The sequence below is a fragment of the Triticum aestivum genome, chromosome 4D, assembly GCF_018294505.1.
Source record: "Triticum aestivum cultivar Chinese Spring chromosome 4D, IWGSC CS RefSeq v2.1, whole genome shotgun sequence".
Lineage (NCBI taxonomy): Eukaryota > Viridiplantae > Streptophyta > Magnoliopsida > Poales > Poaceae > Triticum > Triticum aestivum.
This window is the reverse complement of record NC_057805.1, coordinates 484,061,841-484,078,988: the sequence shown is the minus strand read 5'-3', so window position 1 is coordinate 484,078,988 and position 17,148 is coordinate 484,061,841.

Here is a 17,148-nt window from a genome sequence, read left to right as displayed (position 1 = left end):
AGGAATAACTTCAAGTTCTCAGTTTTGAGCAAATCTGGTATTATATTATTATCGGAGAAATCTACAAAGTTTATGACCCGGCGTCATCTTAAGATTAACCCGGCATCAGCTACATGACCCGGCGTCATCTTAAGATTAACCCGGCATCAGCTACATGACCCGGCATCATTTGTTTATAACCCGACAATTTTGGCAGTCATAAATCGGCAAGATCTACATCTTTAAGCCGGTTGAATATCAATTGAATATTTGAAGACCAATATTTTTTTCAAGTCAGAACATTGAAGGCCGACTCAAATGGATTATTTATTATAATATTTCTCTACAAGAGCCAATATTAGCAAATTGGTTATGAAGCTGGCCTATTGACCCGGAATTTTTAGAAGAAGTGCCTGGATTTTTTGCATTGGCAAGGTTTGGACATATCTGTTAAAGGAGATTTGCTATAAGATCTTGAGTATGCATCCAGGAGGAAATGACAAGGACTTAAAGATGATCAGGTGACAGTTCAGGAAAATATTTAACCCGGAGCACAACCAATCAAGTTTGTTCTTGTATTTATTTTACAGGATCAGTTTAAAATGGATAAATCCAAATTAAACTGGGGGCTAATGTCGGGGATATACCCCGCGGTATGACCCGGCCGGAAGTATGACCCGTCCGGGCTTGGCGCTTTCATTGGTAACCCGTCTTGGTGGCGACTCACGAGGCGGGCGACTCAAGGATGGCCCTAACGGCTGGTCAGGTAGAAGACTAGGCCCAAGGCCCAGAAGGCCGGCTCATGTTATGGTGGGCCGGTTTACGAGGAAAGGCATAAGGAGTTTTCCCTTAAGGGGGCAGACTAGGATTCCACTTGTAATAGACTAGTCCTAATCCTAATAGGACTCCACATGTAACCCGCCCCTTCAACTTATATAAGGAGAGGCAGGGCACCCCAAGAGGGACAAGAAACAATCTCTAGGGCTAGACACCGAGAGCCGGTTCCCGGCGACTCTTCCGTGATCATAATGAGACCTAGCCTCAAACAACATGTAGGGTTGTTACCAGATGATGTTTCCCGGGGCCCGAAGCTGTCTAAATCCTTGTCTTGTGTTGCGTCTCTCGATTCCGATCAACCCCTCTCAAGCTACCGCATAGATGTGTTGGCCTCACGACTAAGTCCTCACACTAGGACATCTGCCGTGACAATTCCACGACAGATCCCGAAATTTTTTCGAACCAGGGTCAGATCCTGTTAAAGTTTCGCAAAAGGGTCAAAACACAAAATTTAGCCACTTCGGGACCGCCTTTGCTGGGAAGTAAGGGCAACCCCGTATAGAACAGGCGGCCCAACGCGCGGGAGCACACGAATCAATGTACTTTTTGACCTATTTTTGGCCCAACTTTGAGCCGCGTTTCCGGCCAAACGGACACGCGCGGACGGGCGTGACGTGTGCCCTTGTCCTCCCCCTGGCCCGCCCGTCGGGGACACATGTGCCCCCTTTTCTATCCCCCTCCCCCACTCCAGCCGCACCCTCGCCCCACTCCCCTCTCGTCCCTAGCCGCCACTGTCGCCATTTTTCTCGGCCGTGTCGCTGTCCAGCATGGCCGTGCGCTCGCCCCTACCCTTGTCGCAGCCCCCATTTTCTCGACACCCCGAGCTGTCCAACCCCGGCCACCTGATTTCAGCGCAACCGGCGGCCGGATTTGGAGCGGATCCGGCTGCCGGAGGGCGCGCCCTGCCATGGATTGGTCGGCTACCGGACCGCACAACCCCGACAACGCCCCCATGCCATATGCAGGTATTGACTCCACCTCTAGCCGCTCGGATCTACCCCGTTGCCGGTTCGCCGACAAATACACCAACGACCATCGTTCGGGGTCGGTGCTGGCCCAAAGGCTCGTCGGCGCACCGTTGCCGCTGTTGTCGCTCTTAAAGTGCGACGACTGTCCATGGAAGGTTGTGGGCCGCGTGTCTACAACTCCGGAACATTCCGGATGGGTGTTCGTCAAGTGCAAAAACGATGGGGTATGTGCTAGTTAGCTTTGGTTGTGCTCTCGGGTTCGGTGCATTTTGCTTATACTCAATTCTTTTATTGTGTAGGAAGCATGCAACTTTTGGTATTGGGAAGAAGAATACAATGATTTATTGATAGAAATAAATTTGATAGATGTCCGTGCACTTGTTGCTAGAACAGAGGCTAGAGATGAGACTAGATGCAAAGAAGCAACGTCTACTTTTTTAGACTCGAAGAAAAAAGAAGCATGCAAGATCGATAATCCGCAGATCAACAATGAAGGCATCGAGAAAATACTAATTCAGCTTGCGGGAGCAGTTATGGAAATTTGATATCTTTTAAAATGTCTTCTTGTGGTTTTTGTTTTTTCTGATCTTGCTATTCTAGTCAAGATTTGGTGAATGTACTCCAATGTGTGAAAAAAATCGCTGATCATAAGAAATGCGGCGAAAAAAATGTATGCGGACAAGATGCGGCCGCGAGTTGGGTGCACGGCCAGCGCATCCAGAAATCCGGACGAACGCCGCCCCATTGCCGCCCCCAAACGGACGAAATTCAGATAAAACGGGTGTCCGTTTGGGGTCGTGTGTTGGAGTTTCCCTAAAAGAGACCATCATTGTTATCAACCGGACTTGACAAATCCGGCCCTTTTATACGCCCGCGGGTGTGTCTACGGATAGCACCAGACAGCCTCTTATTTAGGTTGCTCCACATTCACACACCTTAAATGTGAATCCTCAAATCCATGCACGTCGATTATATGATAAAAATCATCCCAATTCAACGGTTCGTCCATGTTCGCATCCGCTCCCTGCAATGCCGACGCTTCCCTCTCTCGTTGCCTCCGCCGCCGGTCCCTCCGAGCGATGTTCTCCGTCTTGCAGGACGAAGCCGAGGACGGGACGCCGATGGACGAGGCGGACGCAACCTCTATCGTGGTGATCGGGTACGCGCCGGACAACATCTAGGGCGGCGAATCGGGACCGGTGGCGAGGGTGGGGAGCAAGGGTGGCGGACGACGAGGGCTCCGACACGGGAAAGGTTGGAAGGAGGCAGGAGGAGGGGAAGAGTTTGCCGGATTTAGTGCAATTTGTGATGCGGTAGGCGTGTCGGGTCCAATGTGGCGGACGCGTCTGGTCGCGCCCGTTGAGGGAGTCCTGGATTAGGGGGTCCTCGGACAGCCGGACTATATCCTTTGGCCGGACTGTTGGACTATGAAGATACAAGATTGAAGACTTCGTCCCGTGTCCGGATGGGACTCTCCTTGGCGTGGAAGGCAAGCTTGGCAATACGGATATGTAGATCTCCTCCCTTGTAACCGACTCTGTGTAACCCTAGCCCCCTCCAGTGTCTATATAAACCGGAGGGTTTTAGTCCGTAGGACAACAACAACAATCATACCATAGGCTAGCTTCTAGGGTTTAGCCTCTACGATCTCGTGGTAGATCAACTCTTGTAATACTCATATCATCAAGATCAATCAAGTAGGAAGTAGAGTATTACCTCCATCGAGAGGGCCCGAACCTGGGTAAACATTGTGTCCCCCGCCTCCTGTTACCATCCGCCTTAGACGCACAGTTCGGGACCCCCTACCCGAGATCCGCCGGTTTTGACACCGACATTGGTGCTTTCATTGAGAGTTCCACTATGCCGTCACCATAAGGATTGTTGGTCCTTCGATCATCGGCAACGATGCGATCCAGGGTGAGGTTTTCCTCCCCGGGCAGATCTTCGTATTCGGCGGCTTCGTACTGCGGGCCAACTCGCTTGGCCGTCTGGAGCAGATCGAAAGCTACGCCCCTGGCCATCAGGTCAGGTTCGGAAACTTGAACTATACTGCCGACATCCGCGGAGACTTGATCTTCGACGGATTCGAGCCCATGTCAGGTGCGCCGCACAATCACGACGGGCATGACTTAGCTCTGCCATCGGACAGTGTTCGGGAAATCACACCTGCAACTACTCCGGCTCTCTATCCGGAACAAACTGCGCCATCCGAGGACGGGTGGATGGACCCCGCCACGGAGGCCGCACACTCGGTGGCGATAGAGCCGAATACCGACTTCACCTCCTACGAGACCCGTGCTGCCGAACCATTGGATTCGTCCCCGGCCATGGGCTCCGAGCTGCCCGCGTCTGTGCCTATCGAATTTGATTGGGCGCCGATCATGGAGTTTACCTCCGCGGATATCTTTCAGCACTCGCCTTTTGGCGATGTGCTAAATTCATTAAGGTCTCTCTCCTTGTCAGGAGAACCTTGGCCGAACTATATCCGGCTAGAATGGGATGCGGACGATGAAGAAATTCGCGCCCCACCCACCACCCACTTAGTAGCCACTGTCGACGATTTAACCGACATGCTCGACTTCGGCTTCGAAGACATCGACGGTATGGATGACGATGCAGGAGACGAACAAGAACCACCACCCACAGGGCACTGGACTGCCACCTCATCGTATGGTATATACATGGTGGACACCCCCAAAGAAGGCGATCGCGATAAGACAACGGAGGATAATCCCTCCAAGAAGCAATCCAAGCACCGACGTCAGCGGCGCCGCTCTAAGTCCCGCCATAGCAAAAGCAGCGATACCGGCACAAAAGACAACAACGCTCCAGATAGTGTCGAAGACGACGACAATCCCCTCCAGCCAGACCTCGAGCGGGAGGATGAACAAGCTAGCCCTCCAGAACAGGCAGCAAACGGAGAATCAGAGGATGACAATTACATGCCTCTCTCCGAAGACGAAGTGAGCCTCGGCGATGAAGAATTTGTCATGCCTGAGGATCCCGTCGAGCAAGAGCGCTTCAAGCGCCGGCTTATAGCCACAGCAAATAGCCTGAAGAAAAAGCAACAACAGCTTCGAGCTGATCAAGATCTGCTAGCGGACAGATGGACTGAAGTCCTGGCAGCCGAGGAATACGAACTCGAGCGCCCAACCAAGAGTTACCCAAAGCGCAGGTTGCTACCTCAACTCGAGGAGGAAGCATTGAAACCTACATCACCAGCGTATGATGCGGCTGATCGGCCACCTCGTGGCCGAGACAGAGAGGCATATCAGCCCGAAGTCCAGCCCGCACCCCGCCGCCATTCAAACAAAAATACCAAGGCCCGGGGCAATACGCGGGACCTGCGAGACGTATTGGAAAACAAAACAAAACATGCAAGGTCGATCTATGGACCACGGGGTCGCGCCCCAACACGTGACGATGATCGTCACGCTGGATACACTAAAAGCAAATCCGGCCGGGCCGAACAAAGCAGACAAGACTCGTATGAACTGCATCGTGATATAGCCCGACACAGAGGCGCCGCACACCCCCTATGCTTCACTGATGAAGTAATGGATCACGAATTCCCAGAAGGGTTTAAACCCGTAAACATTGAATCATATGATGGTACTACAGACCCCGCGGTATGGATAGAAGACTTCTTCCTCCACATTCACATGGCCCGCGGGGATGATTTACATGCCATCAAGTATCTCCCGCTAAAACTCAAAGGGCCAGCTCGGCATTGGCTTAATAGCTTGCCGGCAAACTCCATCGGAAGCTGGGAGAGCCTGGCAGATGCATTCCTGGACAATTTCCAAGGCACTTATGTGCGACCGCCGGATGCTGACGATTTAAGTCATATAACTCAGCAGCCAGGGGAATCGGCTAGCAAATTCTGGAGCCGGTTCCTAACTAAGAAGAACCAAATTGTCGACTGTCCAGATGCAAAGGCCTTAGCGGCATTTAAGCATAACATCCGTCACGAGTGGCTCGCCCGACACCTCGGCCAAGAGAAGCCAAAATCCATGGCAGCGCTCACGACACTTATGACCCGCTTTTGCGCGGGCGAAGATAGCTGGTTGGCTCGTAGTAACAATACAACAAGCAAACCTGGCATATCAGAAGCCAGGGATAGCAACGGCAAACCACGACGCAACAAACACAAGCGCCGCAAATATGGTGAAAACACCAAAAATACGGCAGTTAATGCCGGGTCCAGGGGCTCAAAGTCCGGTCAGCGGAAAGGGCCACCCAAAAATAACAATCCGGGTCCATCCAGTCTGGCCCGCATACTCGATCGCCAATGCCAAATTCATGGCACCCCAGGAACGCCAGCCACCCATACCAACAGAGAATGCTGGGTCTTCAAACAAGCCGGCAGGGCAGGCGCCAAAGACGGAGAAGGGGGGTCTCAAAGCGATGATGGCGACAGAGAGCCCAGATCACCGAACACAGGAGGGCAAAGGAAATTTCCCCCGCATATTCAATCGGTGAATGTGGTAAATACCACCCAAATTACCAACTCGGACCGGATAGGCACCCTTAGGAATGTCGACTTAACGGAACTAGTCGTCCCACAATATAAACTAGGGCCGGTCACCTTCAACCGCACGGATCGTCCGGTTAACGCCAATCAGGGCAATCCAGCCGCACTAGTCCTCGACCCAATAATTGACGGGTTCCACCTCACTCGAGTCCTTATGGACAGAGGCAGTAGTCTAAATCTGCTTTACCAGGACACAGTGCGCAAGATGGGCATCGGTCATTCGGCGATCAAACCCACTAAAGCCACTTTCAGAGGCATTATACCAGGTGTGGAAGCCAGCTGTACAGGCTCCATTGCCCTTGAGGTAGTCTTCGGATCACTAGAAAATTACCGTACCGAAGAGTTAATCTTCGAAATCATCCCTTTCCGTAGTGATTATCAGGCACTGCTCGGACGAACCGCGTTCGCTCGATTCAATGCGGTGCCACATTATGCCTACCGTAAGCTTAAGATGCCCGGTCCACGCGGCGTCATCACGGTTAATGGCAAGGCCGAACCTTCCCTCGGCACCAACAAATACACCACTGCCTTAGCAGCAAAAGCAACGAGCAGCACCTTGCAGCCGAACCTCGAGTCGACGTCCAGGCTCCCGGACACCGTCAAGCGACTCCGAACTACTTCGCGGAAGGATAGCCCGGCTCGTCCAGAGCTCAACTAAACACTCCGGCGAAGGCCAGGACAGGCCGAACTCAGTGGCTCAACCGCCCTCCGGCACGCAAATATTTCTTACATTTCCTTTGCAGGTTCACCTTTGCGCCGACCAGGAAGGGCTATACGGAGGCAGCTTGAACGCGTGAGGGAATCCTTAGACATTACCCGCAATGACCATCCGGCTATACTACGGATCCACACTCAGCTTCTTCCCCCCTGGTCTCAGCAGGTTCCTTAATCATATTCCTTTTTTTCACATTACTTGTACTCATACGCATAGACGTACTATTCAAATACAACATGTGGATTTATACGACGTTTACCTGCTGTTATTTCTTATCGAAATTCTTTTGTCATGCGGCATCCGTACACAGCGATATGCCTGAAAATATGACAGGGGTTTCGTTTTACCCATAACACGGCAGTAAAGTCCGAACACCTTCATGGAAGTTCGGCACCCTGAACCTATAGCATTATATGCATCAGCTCCGAATCATGTCTTGGGTCAATAGTTGGGTTTGCCCGGCTCCCATGTTTTGGTACCTTACGCTCCGCTATATCGGCTAAGTTAGCACTGGGAGAACTACTGCGATTGTGTCCCGGTTCTTCCGGACGAGCACCTCAGTAGGGAAAGACGAAAACTGACTGTCATGATACGGCGAGAGCTGGTCAGCTGTTCGAGAGGTCACAAAATCTTTAAGGATTTCTCCCGCATAATGCCATAACCAATGCAGCGTGCGATGGATCGGTTTTTCCTCCGATCAGGTGTTTATAGAGCCCCTAGTGCGGTCTTCCGAACACCAGGGGCTGCGCCTACCTTACTAAAGCTCCTATGGCTAAGTGAGAGTGATAAAGCCCTATAGTCCGATTGCCTGGTTCGTTGTGCTGAGCACCTCCTTCGAAGGACCCAAAACTGGGATAAAGAGTGCTCAAGTTTATCCTGAACACCCCCGTACTTCTTACGTGGGGGCAGAAGCCGACGACTGGCCAACTCTTAGGTTTAACATATAAAACGGCCGCACAAGAGGGTAAACTTTTACATAACAGGCAAAAAAAAATGACCTTGTTCAAACATTACAAAGGACAACATGATTGGCATTCATGGAAATATAATGTCCTTGGTGCATAGCTCCACTGCAAGGTAGGATCCTTTTAGGACACCCCCATAATATAATTCGGGCCTGCGGTGCTCCTTCCCCTCGGGCGGTCCTTCGGTCATCAGCTTTTCGGCATCCATCTTCCCCCAGTGCACCTTTCCGCAGGCGAAGGCCATTCGCGCACCTTCTATACAGACCGACCGCTTGATGACGTCAAGTCGAGGGCAAGCGCTTACGAGCCACTTCACGAGCCCGAAGTAGCTGCTTGGAATAGGCTCGGCAGGCCATAGCCGGATAACCAAATCTTTCATGGCCAGTTCCGCCGCCTTATGCAGTTCGATCAGCTGTTTCAGTTGATCGGTAAAAGGCACCGGATAATTCGGTGCCAAACTGCGACCAGAAGAGCTTATCTACAGTGTTCCTTTCTTCGGCTCGGTAGAATTGGGCGGCATCTGCTATGCTGCGAGGTAGCTCGGCAAATACCCCTGAGAAATCCGGATTCAAAATTAGAAACATAGTTTTCCCCTCAAATACTTGCTTTACATGGAAAAAGCCTTACCCGCCGCAATCTTTCTCGCCTCTTGGATCCCCTGCAGGGCACTTTGGGTTTCCCCCCGGGCATCGCTCGTGGCCTGATGCGCCTTGGTGAGTTCGGATTCTTTCTCCGTTAAACTCTGCTCCAAGGTCTCGCATTTCCTCACGGCCTCTTGCAGCTCCTGCTCAGCTTTAATAACCCTGGCCTCGTGCCTCTCACGAAGAGCCTGCTCTATGGCTGCCTTTTTCTCGGCCTCGGCCACGGCCTTCTTAAGGGCCTCGACTTCGGTCACAATCCCTAGCACAAATCATGAAGCTTATTTCATACTGAAAATTCATTCACAATAAACGCGAGCAAGACTTGTGCATACATTGTTTATCTCTCAACTGCATTCTCAATTGACCAAGTTCTTCTTTGGCCAGCTCCAGACTTTGATTCAGTCCGGAGATATCCGCAGTATGAGACGCAGCAGCCGCTACAGACGCCTGCTTATAATAGAAGAGAAATCGATGTCATTCAATGAGTCTTCCTGCGATGATTAATTCGATCCTCTGTCCGGTTCTTTCTTTCACCGAACAGTGTATCAGGGGCTACTATCTATACTATGACACTCTTCAAAAACTCATAAAACATACCTCAAAGCCTCTTATAAGGCTGATACAGGCTTCGTTCAGTCCACTCTCAGCTGGCTGAATCTTCTCAATCACCGCACCCATAAGGGCACGGTGTTCATCAATGATGGAGGCGCTCTTCAGCACCACCAACAAATCATCCGACACCTCTGGTTGGACAGAGGTCGCCGATGGAACAGGCACGCCCCCTCCAGCCGAGGGAGGCTGCCGGCTTGATTCTGGAGCCGTATAGATCTCCGGAATCGCATCCGGCGGGGAGCTGAACTCAGGATGGCCCCCGCCGTCAGCTCCCATGGGAATCTTTCCCCCCATGTGTCTGGCCCCTGAGGTTTGACCTCCAGGCGCCGCCTTCACGGTCTTTTCCTCTCCTCCTTGGCCGGGGTCCTTCTGGGATGAAGCCTCGGTGTTATGCACCTGTTTGGAGGAAGGGGCCTTTGGGGGCGTCCCGCTCTCCATAGCATCTGAGCTCAGCGAATCCTCTGATGAGGATTCTTTTGTACGAGACCTCGCCAGACTACAAAAAATATGGCTTGCGTTAAAATACTATGCCATGATGAGTCTGGACGCCTAAAACGTACTCGGATTTTATATACTTACGAGTTCACCAGGGGCTGGGCCCTGGGATCCCATGCCGGGCCGCTGTAGGCAGCGGCAGTGGACTCCTCCGGAAGAGGAGCCTTTCTCCTTTTGGGCAGCTCGGCCTCCAAGTGTACGGAGGTCGTCCTCTTCTTTCTCCCCCCGCAGGGGATTCATCTTCCTCCTCCTCCTCGTCCTCTTTGGAGGCGGAATGGGCATCAGAGCCTTCGGATATTGTGTCCGAAGTGCCGCGGCGACGAAGGCCGCCCCGGGTCTTTTTGGCCTCCTTCTCGGCCGTCTTCTTCGGCACCTTGTAAGGCGCCGGGACCAGCATCTTCGTCAGAAGCGGGACGGCCGGTTCTTCGGGCAGCGGGGCCGGACAATGGATCCGCTCCGCCTTCTTCGTCCAGCCCTGGGAGAGTTGTATAAAACACGTTAAGCGCTTCCTTCGGGTTACGCGAATAGAAAGTTTGATGACTTACCGAACTTGCAGGGCAGGACAGGTGGTACCCGCGGTCCTCGGCGGAGTCCGGCCATGATTTGCTGGACTTGAAAAGCACCTTCCAAATGTCCTTGTACGAGGAGCCGAAAAGCTCTCGCAACGTTTGGTGCCTGGCCGGATCGAATTCCCATAGATTGCAAGTCCGGTGTTGACAAGGCAGGATCCGGCGAACTAACATCACCTGGAGTGTCGGGTGGTTGGTGCGACATATGCCAACGGGTGGCTTATCATTGTGGGTGCCAATAAGACGTCGCCGGTGCCTGGAAACGGGATCAGGCGAAGACATGCACGCCGGCGGATCTTACCCAGGTTCGGGGCTCTCCGAGGAGATAACACCCCTAGTCCTGCTCTGCGGGGTCTCCGCATGATCACTAGATCAGTAAAAGTAGCTACAATCGCTCCTAGAGCTGTTGGGTTCAAGGGAGAAGAAGAACAAGGCTAGCTCTCACTTCTCTCTCTCTATGGTGTGTGTGCTATGCTCAGAAGCCAACCCTTTGCATGGGTGCTCCGGGGGGTTTATATAGGCCTACCCCCTGGGGGTACAATTGTAATCCGGCTGGGCTCTGGTCCCAGCCATCAGTGTCTACGCTCGCCGGCTTCTCCGCCGGTTGTTGGGGCCCGCCGACTACTGGGTCCTGCCGGCTGCCGGCCTCTTGGTCGACAGGCCGGCCCCACCGCCTAGGATCTTGTCGGCGGCTGCTTACTGTAGCCTCGCCCCTGATGACGAGGGCGTTGTGGAGGTAATCGTGGCTACAATGGGCCGCCTCGAGGGTCCTCACTGTAGCCTTACCTCGTCTTGTCTCCTTAATGGGGCGCATGCTTCGAGGGAGGGGGTAGCCGGCTTCTGGGGGCCGGCTATGCCCTTGGCCGACTGGGGGAGGCCGGGCCGCCTCCGCGCTTCTCTCTGGCCGAGGGGACCCGCCGCCCTGGGCCGTACGGGAGTCTGTCGTGGATGACGTTGAGGCTAGCATGGCTACAGTGCCGAGCCGAACGGGAGACGGCCATCCCGTACGGCCTCCTGTGGCCATGCCTGCCTCGGGCTTCGGGGGTAGTGGGCCGCACTGTGGCCACACCCCGTCTTGTCACCGTTATGTGGGTGTAGCTTTGGTGGTTGTGGTCTCGGCCAGCTTCTTGGAGTCGGCGCTCTTCGAGGCCGGCTTCCTGGAGTCGGCCACCCCGTGGATATCCTGGGGGGGGGGAGGTTGTTGAGGCTGGGCGGCCTCCCGTGAGTCGGCTTCGGGGGTAGCCGGCCAGGGGAGGTGGTCCAATGCTTGGAGTGCTTGGAGGCCCAAAGGCCTGATAATTTTTCAGAAGAACCAGGGGCAGTCGGTTAGGCTACCCGTGGCCAGTTACTCCGACAGTAGTCCCCGAAGCTGATTGGGCTTCGAGGTTTGGTAGGAGTTGAGAAACTCGATCAGCTTCCTATCTTGACAAGCCGGCAGTTGGGAGCCGGCTTTGGTTAGGCGTGCCGCCTTGGTCGAAAACTCCGGAGTCGGAGGGCGGGAGCTCGCCAGTGCGTGCACCGGGCCGCGGGCCGGCCACTTGCCGTCTGCGAACCACGTGGCCCCTCTTGGCCGGAAAGCCTGCCAGCCCACGCGCGCGACGGGACATCGCTGCAGGGCGGGGGCCCGCCACGTCCACGCCCGGGCCCAGGCGAGGATTCTCTGCATCCCGAAACCGCCCGCACGTCTCCTTGCGGCAGTTTCGGCTCGCCTTTAGGGCGTAATAATCGCGAGGCGTGGGGGGAATGGGTGCAGTTAATCCCACGTCTCCCCCCACGTCCGGCCTCCCCGGCCTTGCCTCGCGAAGCTATAAGTAGGGGGAAATGGAGGGCGGCAGGCTCTCGCACGCTCCTCCTCCTTCCACCATCTTTCGTTTGCCGTTTCTTGCAACAGCGCCTCGCCGCCGCGCTCTTCCACCACACGTTCCTCCGCCGCCGCGCTCGTTTTCGCCATGCCTCCTGCCACGGAGCAGTATGGCGGGGATTGGGACGGCTCCAACGTCCACGAGGATCACGTCGAGTTCCTCCGCAATACGCGGCGGCTGCCCGGCGCGGACAAGGTGGAGGTCCGTCTTGCGCCGGCGAAGGAAATTACGCCGGAGCCGCGGGAGGGCGAGCGGGTGGTCTTCCGCTCGCATTTCTTGCGCGGCATCGGCCTGCCAGTGAGCGCCTTCTTCCGCTCCTGGCTCGATTTCTACCAGCTCTAGCCGCACCACCTCACCCCAAACGCGGTGGTGCTGCTGTCAGCCTTCGTCACCCTGTGCGAAGGCTACCTCGGCGTCCTCCCTACCCTCGAGCTCTGGGGGGAGTTCTTCCAGTCCAAGCTGGGCACGTGCATGCAGGGCGTGCCGGCTCAGACTGGCGCCTTCATCGCGTCGCGGAGGTCGGTCACCGACAACCCCTTCCCCGTCATCACGCTGATCCAATCGGTGAAGAAGTGGCAAAAGTCGTACTTCTACGTGCGGAACATCGCCCCACGGGGCGACTACATCAACCTGCCGGCTTACGTAGCCGGCCCACGGGCGGGCAGGCGGCCCCAGTGGTCCTTCCAGGCCGTGACTCTGACGCCGGCTGGGTCCGCAGCCGTCGCCCGAGTGCGAGTGATGACCCAGTCGGAGGGCCTGACGGGGCCCGACCTTCTGGCCGCCTTCGTCACGCGCCGGGTTCTTCCGCTCCAGAGCCGTCCTCATCTGATCTGTCAGATGAGCGGCCAGCTCGATCCGAGCCGGATGTGCACCAAGGACATGCCGCACGAGGAGGTCGCCTATATGGTGAACTACCTCGCGAACTGCAAACTCTCCGAAGAGTGGCAGTTCGGCAAGGAGCCATACAGCCGAGCCAATCCACCTCCCACGGTATGCTCTCCTTGTTTCTTCTTTTTCTCTTAACTTTGTTGCCGAGTTCCTCTTGGCCGACTCTAACTTAGTCGGCTTGTTTTTCGACAGAGCCCTCTTCTTCGGCTGGCCAGCGGGTCAGACACGGAGCGTCGATTCGTCCCCGACCGGACGGAACACGATCTGGAGGACCCCGACTTGGGGGCGGCCGCTATGGACGACAACATCGAGCCGGGTGGTGGCCAAGCCGGCGGCGAAGCAGGCGGCTCCGGGCACGGAGTCACCTTCGACGACTGGCCGGACGACGATGAGGCCGAAGTCGCCCTGCGCCACCGGCCGGCATCTGGACGCGGCGCGGGTTCCTCCGCCGCACCGCCTGCTCGGGGCGGAGGGCAGAAGTGTCGCGCCGCCCAGGGTTTGTTCGGCAGTCGGACGAAGAAACCCAGGGGCGGGGCGCCAGCAACCAGGCGGGAGGAGGCGGCCGCGAAGGCGGCTCGCTTCCGCAAGACGGTGAAGCAACCGCAGACCGTGTCGGTGTAAGTTCGAATTTTTTTGTATACTCTTTTTCTTTCTTTTCTCTGGTGGTTCCTGAACCCTTGTCTTTTTCTCCAAACGATCAGAGCTCCATTGTCGCTTGAGCGGGCGGCTGCCGCCTCCGTCGTCGAGTCGCCGAGGGGGTCTGGGAGCACCACTCGCCGCGTGGACCCCCGTGCCGACCTTCAGGAAGCGACAGAACGGAATGCGCGGGAGGCGCGGGAGGAACGGGAGGCGCGAGAGGCGGAGGCACAGAAGGCGGCCGCCGCCCAGGCGGCGCAGGAGGAAGAGGCGGCGAAGGCGCTCGCCGACGCCGCAGCCAAGGCCCAAGCAGAGGCTGCAGCCGCGGCGGCGGCGGAGGAGGTCTTGATGGTCACCCCGCTGCGCGTCGTAGCGCCTGGGGACATGGAGCCCTCGCCAGAAGGGGCCAGCGGCGACCAGCCAAGACTGGAGAGGGACGGCGACGTCGTCGTCCTGGAGAGGGCGCCGGTGCCGACCCCGCTAACTGGGGCGGCTCAAGGCGGCCGGCCTGATCTGCCGCCTGCGCAGTCGGCGGGGGGTGAGCCGGCCGCGAGGACTGAGATGGCGGTCCGGATGCCGCCGAGCCGTCGTGCGGGGAAGGCTGCGTCGGAGCCACAGAAGGCCGCGTCGGAGCCGCAGCCGGCCGCGGGCTCCAGCTCATCGGCCCGGGATGTGGAGGTGGCCAGCGCTACCTCGGGGTGGACGCCAGGCGGAGGGACAGCCGTGATGAACGTGGCCGCGCAGGACGTCCGGACCCGGCTTCAGGCCCAGGCTACGGCGCTGAGGCAGTTCACCGACAAGTTCCTTGCGACGCGGGCGGCCATCCAGGTTAGTTTTCCCATCTTGCTTCTTCTTGATCTTGATTTCTTCTTGATCTTGATTTCTTCCGTGGGGGCGCATCAGCGCACCCACTGGGTGTAGTCCCCGAGTTCCGAGTCGGCTGCTGAGCAGGCGGCTTGGAACTTCTTAGTGGATTTGTCTTTGCTATTCTTGTTCTTACTTCGATCTTCTGTCTATCTTGCAGGACTACCACAATCTTCATGCGGCCGCTTTCAACTCCCAGGCTCGGGAGCTGACCCAGAAGACCGCCGACCTTACTGAGAGCCGAGGTACGTGCTTTGTTCTTTATCTCATGTGGGGGCGCGTCAGCGCACCCACTGGGTGTAGTCCCCGAGATTCGGGCCGACCGCTGAGCAGTCGGGTCGGATCTTCCTTGACGACTTCCTCTTACTGTTCTTTCTTTTTCTGCCGTCTCTGCACTGGCTAACGCTGGTCTGAGGGCACAGCTGGGGGAGTCTCAGACTGCCCTTCGTGCCAAGGATGCCGAGCTCGCCGCCTTGGTGCAGGAACGCGACCGCCTGGCCAAGAAGTTGGCCGACCAGGAGGAAGGCCACAAGGCGGCTCTGAAGGCGGTGCAGGACCGCGAAGCCGCCCTCCAGGCCGAGTACGAGACGGAGGCGGCTGGCTGGGCTGAGGCCAGGCAAACTCTGATCTCTGGCTATGGTCAGATCGAAGATCTGGTTGACGGTAAGCCGCCTACCTCTTCGTCCTTTCTTGCCATCTGCCACTTTTGGCTCGTTTTCTGACTTGGTGCTCTTTTCTTCTTTTCTCGCGCAGAATATTTCCCTGGCTATTCTACCGCCGCCAACCAGACCATCGAGGCCCGCCGCCAGGCGCGGAGGCAGGCTGGCTTCGAGATTTCGCCAACCGCCGGCCGTTCGCTGGAGGAGCAGCTCTTGGCGATCCAGGCCCGCATCCAGCCGGCTCACTGACTGCTCCGCCGGCTTCAGCGTGCCGGGGCGCAAGTCTTGGCCGCCCTCTGGCCCGGCCAAGTGGTTCCTCACACCCCCAGTCGGACTGCCGACTGGCTGGAGGTGGCAGTCGGCCGCTTCGAAGCCTGGAAGGCCTCGGCGGCTCGCTCCTGCGCCAGGCGGGCGCTGGATTTCGTCAAGGCCTGGTATCCCGGCCTGAGCCTGGATCAGCTGGCTACCTGGCGGCAGCAAGCCGACACGGAGCTGGAGCCGGCGCGGCCGGCTATCATCCGGCGGGCTTCGGCGATCGCCGACTACACTGACACCAGCGTCTTCGCCCCCGAGGTAGACGACAATGGTGTCGCCCAGCCGGAGGAGTGGTTCGGGCTGAACCCGGCAGACGGTGAAGACTCGGCGGAGGAGATCGACTCCAGCGACGAGGGTGAAGAGGAGGAAGAGGAGGGTGAAGACGCCGAGCCGGCTGGTGGAGCAGCCGACCAGCCTCAGCCTGACCGCGCCTCCAGCACCACGTCGCGCGCGAGTGCGTCGCCTGTCGCTGGTGGTGACCAAGCCGAGACCCGCTAGACGGCCACTCCTTCAGCCGGCGAGGCCGCCTTCACCGACCAGCTCGGTCTTCGCACCGCGCCTTAGTCTAGTCTGTCGTCTTTTGTTTTTCTGTCCTGTTACTTTTGGAACAATACCCTGTTAAGTCTGCACAATTCCACCCACTGGGGGTGTATTCGAACCATGTTGATTGCCGGCCTGTTGGGGGCTTTATATGTATATATAACTTATGCATGCATTTGGCTTTTCCTCGTACTTTGCTTTTTATCCTTCTGCTGTTTCCTTTGCCGCCCTCCCTTGGTTGCCGCCTCCCCAGTCAGACAGTTTCTCTGCAATCTGTAGCTGGAGGAGTGCTTGGCCAATTGGGGGGGGGGAAGTACTCTAGCTTTGCTGGACTAAAGCTAAGTGTTGAGGAAGCCGGCCAGCCAGCTGTTCTGACAGCCGGCAGGCATGTTTGGAGGCCGTCTTTTTGCTATATAGGTTCGTTGTTCCTTAGCCATTTTTCGTGTGGGCATCCTTTCTGCCTTGCCTCTTGCTAGTCGGACAGTCGGTTCTTCGAGCTGCGACTTTCAACAAGAGAGGACTCGGGAGCCGGAACACTACTTTTCTGACTTCAGGTAGAACTTTTAATATAGGTCAAGGCGACCAGTCCCCGGGCCGACTAGTCGAACCCGGTGCCAGACAAGAAATCAAATGTAATAATACATTCATGGATATGACACTTGTCATTCATAGATAAACGAAGGCAGTCCCCGAGTACTGTTCGGGGGGCCTGTTGGTTTGTACTTAATACAAAGGGTAGCATGATACATACTGTTTTCAACTTTAAAATCGTCTCAGGAGGTTTGCGTTCCATGGTCACTCCGACTCCTTGCCGGAGTCGTCTCTCTTGCGTGCTCTTGGTTTTTGCGCGTCGATCAGGTAGTAGGAGTCGTTGCCTAGTGCCTTGCTGATGACGAAGGGGCCTTCCCAAGGGGCCGAGAGCTTGTGCTGGCCGGCTGTTCGCTGGATCAGCCGGAGCACAAGGTCGCCCTCTTGGAAGGATCTTGGCTTGACCTTGCGGTTGTAGTAGCGGCGCAGCCCTTGCTGGTAGATGGCGGACCGGCTGAGTGCTAACAGCCGGCCTTCTTCC